At 47.1% G+C, this 6,454-nt stretch overlaps 1 pseudogene; it reads left to right on the forward strand.

Annotated features, from left to right (window-relative positions):
- The first annotated feature begins 4,592 nt into the window (after window positions 1-4,592).
- Window positions 4,593-6,074, forward strand: LOC118620380 (annotated as a pseudogene).
- The last annotated feature ends 380 nt before the right edge of the window (window positions 6,075-6,454 follow it).

Genomic DNA, 6,454 nt, shown 5'->3' on the forward strand with positions numbered 1-6,454 from the left:
AAGTTTTAGAAGCAACACAACCAGGCTTTGTGTTTCCCAGGATTCCCACCTGCCACGGGCCCCATAGGTCCCACATTCCAGAGTGGGGTGGTAAGATGTTCCAGGAAGAGGTGTGGCTGAGAGACCTCCCCCTCTTGAGAGTTTCCCACTTTGGAAGAATAAGGCAAGAACTGTTTAGCTTGTCAAGGAAATTCCCAGAGGGAGATATTAACTTTCAAACTTCCCAGTTTCAACAAGGAAGTTATAAAGGCCGACATCTAAGAGCTGAAACTCTTCCCCCACATTCTCATGAAAAAAAAAAAAAAAAAAAAAGACCTCACAAAAGTAGCTTCCCTGTGATACTTTTGTGCTTGTATGACTAAATGGGAGCTATGTATTACTGTTTAACCAATTCAACTGCATTTGTGATATCAAGTCATAATTTCCTCATGGCATTATATCTAACTTTTTAATTCACAAAACCCCTCCCTATGCTCGTGAAGAAAATAAAATGGTTCTTTATTCATATACCCCCATATTCAAAAGGATAAGCAAAAGAAAAAAAGTTAGAATTCAGAGGGTATAAGGAACTTTCTGAAGACCTTCAATCTAATACCACACCCATTTTTTGTTTTCTTTTTTTCTTTGTCTTTTTATAAACCAAAGACAGACAGCATATTTAATACATTGATTGAAGCTACAATGTAGACAAATATACATTGAGCTTAGACTTAGCATAAGTGAGTAGAGTTATACAGATAGATCTATGTGATGCTGAGTGAGCTATCAACAAAAAGGGGTGTCTGAGAGAGACTGTGGGCTCTGCTTCCTGAAAAGATTAGTCATACCAGACCTGGATTTTCCACACCAGTAATATTGGGACACACTACCCCAAGCCTGTAACTGTCCAGAAGCCCCAAACTCTTTCCTTCTTCCTATTATTCTCTCAGTTCAAAACATACCCAGCACTTTGGGAAAACACAAATGGTTTGGATTGCCTGCTCTGAGGTGTGCCCCCACCCCAATAGTCAGCATCACTAGTGTTAGATTTTTTTTCTAAAGTGTGCACAGCACACAAAGTGTGAACAAACACCAAGACTCATCTGTGTTGACACACACCATACACCAACAGATCCCAACTTAAAAATATATAGAAACGACAAATCATTCAAAATAATATTCTATACCTTTTACCTCTCTCTGTGAAAACATACATTTTTCTTTTTCCAAACAAAGAAATAAATTGCTCTTGCGGAGAGCTATGATATTTCTACCAGAGTCACCAGTGATTTAAAAGTTGAGACAACGTAAAATTTAAAGATTCTTTATTTTAAAAAATTCCATCTTTAATTCAGGAACTGGCTAACTCCAACTCGGTCCACTGTAGACAGCAAACCTATCTTCTTTTCTAGAGGTAGAACTGAGCAGAAACAAACAAACAAACAAAAGACTGATCAGATTGAAGGGAATGGAAAAGTAGATGTAGGAAAGGAAGGTAAACTGTTTATGTGACCACTTTTTTCTTCCTATGATTTACCACATAAAAATAGGTCAAAGGACAAAATATTTCATACACCCCTCCACTCTACCATTGTGGCTTTTCTTTCTTTTGTTTTCTTAATTAAGCACCTGCAATCCATTTTTAGCCATGACTGTTAGCGCTCATCCTCACATCCCTCTCACTCTGTAAAAGTGAACCTGGCCACTTTAGAGATGTATCAATTCAACACAGAATGATTAAGTGTCACACTGACCACATTTGAATAGAATGATATAATGTTGCTCTGCCGGAAGTTAGGATAGGATGCTCTAACTATAAGTAGGTCCTCATCTGTGTATAGTTAAAACTGAGCTTGATTAAGTAATATTTCCAAGTCCTAGCATATTTTTTAAAATTTTACATTCATTTGTAAGAATTTAGAAAGATTAATTAGCTTGTAGATATGAGGGGAAGGGTATTTCTTTTCTGTCACAGAGAGTCTGACTTTTGTTTTTGACCTGATGGGTCAGAAATCAATGCTAAGTCCAGGTTCCTAGGGAGGGAAGACTGTTATCTAAATTGTGTCCCCTCCAAAATTTCTATATTGAAACCCCAACCCAGAATGTAACTGTATTAGTAGGCATGCCTTCAGGGAGGTAATAAAGGTCACTGAGGTCATGGGGTGAGGCCCTAATCCTATAGAATGGGTGCTCACAAGAACACAACAGAAATCTCACTCTCTGTGTGTGTACATAAAGAGGTCCCATGAGTACATAGCAGTTGGCAGCCACCTACAAACAAAGAGAAGAGTCCTCAAAATGAAACCTATCTTGCCAGTTCCTTGATGTTGGAATTCCCAGTCTTCAGAACTGTAAGAAATAACTTCTATTGTTTAAGCCACCCAGTCTGTTAAATTTTGTTATGGCAGCCCTAGCAGACAAAGACAGAGATCAAGTTCCAGACTGGGAGGAGCAGGAGAGAGGCCAGGCCTAGAAGCCCAGTAAGCAATAGCTGGACTAGCCCCTGGTTTAGGAAACACAAGGAGGCACCCGTGCATATAGAGACATGGCATGCAATTACAGTGCGCCCTGAGCACCAAGCCAGAGGATCGGCTGGTGCCCAGCTCAGTGGTTTAGAGGAGAACAGAATTTTAATCTCTGCTCTTCCCAGCTGTGTGGTTTTCAGCCACTTTTCCTGAGCTTCAGTTTTCTCATATGTTCACTGAGGATCAAGACAGTAAATACTTATTGTGAAGAATAAATAAAACATATAGGTAAAGAGCTCAGCGCAGTACCTGCCCCCTAGGAAGCATGTACTTAAATTATCCAAAGCAAGAGAGAGCGCCAAGGTTGCCACTTAACAGCCAACATGGCCAGAGGACAGAAGCAGAGCACAACACAAAGTGACAATTCAAAATGGGGACCTAGGAACAACATCTCCAAAGAGATCAGCTACCGGGAACCACAATGCTACAAAGTATGACTGCTGGACCCAGGTCAGGGGTGCTCTGTTCCAAGCTTTGCCGATGTGAAAAGAGCTTCATGTCATTGTTCTAGCAGAAAACAGATGGCCCACTCGAAGAGTGTAAAAGGCAGAGTAATTATGGTTAAGGAATGTCAACAAAGGATGGTAAATCATTCCTGGACTAGCAAGAGAGAGACAGCACCAGAAACCCTAGGCCTGGATGGCAAGGGGAGAGAGTTGCTGGATCCCAATGACACCTGCTCTGTAGGAAAGAGACCCACGGGAGCTTTGGCCTTTTCTAGAAGAACACAGCCCTAATAACCTGGCAGGAAGGACTGTGGGGAATAAGGGGATTCATCTTGCTTTCCTACTGCCTTCGGACTTCTTGCCAGTCCCTCCCATCAGGCAAACTCCAACAGAAGCCAGAGGCAAGACAGCCCAGTTGATTCAGTCCATGTACATCAGCCTCATAAGGCTCAGAGTGGAGAAGAGTGGGGTGTCAATCTTTGGGGGTTCATAGACTATACAATACACTGAACAAAGGATCATAGGAGTATACTGTCCCTCAGAATAAGATGAGGGTCTGAGGGCACTGTTCTTGCAGTTGAGGTTAGGTGTCTTTGCAGCCCTCCTCAGTCTAACTAGACTCATCAGGCAGGAAGGAGCTAAGAAATCCTTCTGTCTTTCCAGGGGGACAAATGCCTATCCCCAACTCCTTTATTCAACACACATGTCTTCTGCTCTCGGGTCTTTCGGGATCTTTAGCATCTGTGTTCTGCTTGGGGAGCTGCTCTTTTCTCCTTCAGCTTTCTGAAAACTTACATTTCTTCCTAGAAGTTGTATCTCCAGGTGAGCTGCAATGACCTCATCCCACTCTACCTAGGGACAAGTCTGGTGTATGCATGTACATGATTGGGGGGTGAGTGGGGGTGGTGGAGTAAAACCTACTTTATCTCTAACCTGTATGCTAAATGTTCAACATTTCCCCCCCGTTAGTCATTTAAGAGTAATGGGTCTTTGATCATTTTCATCTTGGAATCTATTGCAAAATGTTAACTTTGAGAACTAGTCCCCTTGACTCCACGCCACCGGACATGCACTCAGAAGCCTTACTGACATTAATGAATAATTGTGTGTGCACAGTGTGAGGGAGAAGAGACACAACTGAGGGGTCAGAGCAGCAATTTCTGTGCTAGATGCAAGAACAACAAATTGTCCAACAAAGGAACCAATGGAATAGCAATGAGGGCATTATTTTTCTCTATTCTATAGGGAGACACTATAAATTCTCCAAATTAATAGAATCCTTTGTGCAGCACAACCAGAGAGCTTCCCTTTCAAAAGGAAATCTAACGGGGAGCGGGGCGCAGCTGTGGTCCCGGGATCCGGGCTGCGGGGAGCTGCGGGACTGGGACGCGTGCGGACGAGCTCTGGGGCATGGCCCGCAGCGGCCAAGTTCACGGCCGCTGGGCAGGACTCAGTCTCCTGCAGTGGCCCAGACCCAGCAGCGGTGACCAGAGATAACGGCGGCAGGCCCGCGGCAACAGCAGGAGGAGAACGAGGTGGCACTCTCAGCCCGGCCGCTGTCACTGTTCCAGGCCCGCGGGGTATAGCGGTGACCGAAACAGAAACCTGCACTGGCAGCGCCGATCTAGTGATGGCAGACGCCATGGACGGGATGAAGAAGACCAAAGGGCAGCGGCCAATGACACGCCAAGGGGCCAAAGTGTAGACAAGACCGAAAGTACCCTTGAACACATAGGCCTGGATGAGGGTGGTGGTGCTGGTGGCAGTGGCCTTGGAGTGGCTCCCGCCTGCGCTGCCCCTTGGGGAACCTTGTTCTGGGTGGGACTACCCAGCTCTGCACCAGAGACGGTACACAGGGCTTGAAGACCGGGCCTGCCAGAGAGCGACCAGGCTTCCACCATGTCCTGGGATGAGGTGCAGTGGCCAGTGAGGGTGCGCATGTGCAGCCATCCTCTTTGGAGATCTCCACTGAGGACATCAACAAATGCCTGTCGCTGCCAGCTGACATCCCCCTGCGATGGCTACCTTGAGAAGCTGACCCTCGGTAGCCCCATCTTCCACAAGCTCCTCAGCCGCCGCCTCCACGTGTCAGCCTGTCTGAGATTAGTTTTGGGAAACTGGAGACCTACGTCAAGCTGGACAAGCTGGATACGGGACAAACAGTACTTATGCCACCATTTACAAAGGCAAATGCAAGCTCACAAACAATCTTGTGGCATTCAAGGAGATCAGACTGAAACATGAAGGGGGTCACCCTCCACTGCCATCTGAGAAGTGTCCCCACTCAAGGACCTCAGACATGCCAACATCGTCACGCTATATGACATTATCCACACAGAGAAGTCCCTTACCCTCGGGTTTGCATACCTGGCCAAGGACCTGAAACAGTCCCTGGATGACTGCAGGGAACGTCATCAACATGCACAATGTGAGACTGTTCTGTCTCAGCTGCTCTGTGACCTGGCCTACTGCCACCAGCAAAAGGTGCTACACTGAGACCTCAAGCCCCAGAACTTACTCATCGAGAGAGGAGAGCTCAAGCTGGCTGATTCTGATCTGGCCATGGCCAAGTCAATTCCAACAAAGACCTACTCCGATGTGGTGGTGACACTGGTACCAGCTCCCTTACACCTGCTCGGGTCCACAGACTACTGCACCCAGATTGACATGTGGGGTGTGAGCTGCATTTTCTATGAGATGGCCACAGGCTGGCCCCTCTTCCCAGGCTCCACAGTACAGGAGCAGCTGCACTTCATCCCCTGAATCTTGGGAACCCTAACTGAGGAGACGTGGCTGTGCAGCCTGGCTAACAAAGAGTTTAAGACATACCACTACCCCAAGTACTGTGCCGAGGCCCTTTTGAGCCATGCACCCTGACTTGATAGCGATGGGGTTGATCTCCTCACCAAGCTGCTACAGTTTGAAGGTTGCAGTCAGATCTGCAGAGGATGCCATGAAACATCCATTCTTCCTCAGTCTGGGGGAGGGAGGCCACAAACTTCCTGATTCTACTTCCACATTTGCACTAAAGGAGACCCAGCTACCCAAGGAGGCCAGCCTTCACTCTTCACTGATGCCTGACTCCAGCAGGCCACCTTTCCATGTGCTGGACACCAAGTGCTAAGACAGAGACCCAGGCCCCAGCAGTCACTGGCTGGAGGGATGCCACACCCCTCACAGGGCAGCCCCCAACTGCATCCTTCCTGCTTGCTGCCTGCCTACCTGCCTGATTCATGCTCACCTGCCCACCTGTTTCCTGCTTCCTGTCCAAACATCCATTGGTCTGTCCGCTGGGTGCTCACAAAGTGCTCTTTGCTCCTTCACCTGTTGTCTGTCTCTCTCTGTGTGTGTCTTAATGGTAGCCGCAGACAGCATGGCCAAGCCAGCCTCCCGCACTAAGGCCAGGCCTCTTCCCCTCTCCAACATGCCCTCCCCCAGGACCACTACCCCAAGTCCAGTCAGGGGCCCAGCTGGCCCAGGCTGGGGATCTCAACTCAGACAAGA

Source organism: Molossus molossus, unplaced genomic scaffold, assembly GCF_014108415.1.
Source record: "Molossus molossus isolate mMolMol1 unplaced genomic scaffold, mMolMol1.p scaffold_m16_p_1, whole genome shotgun sequence".
Lineage (NCBI taxonomy): Eukaryota > Metazoa > Chordata > Mammalia > Chiroptera > Molossidae > Molossus > Molossus molossus.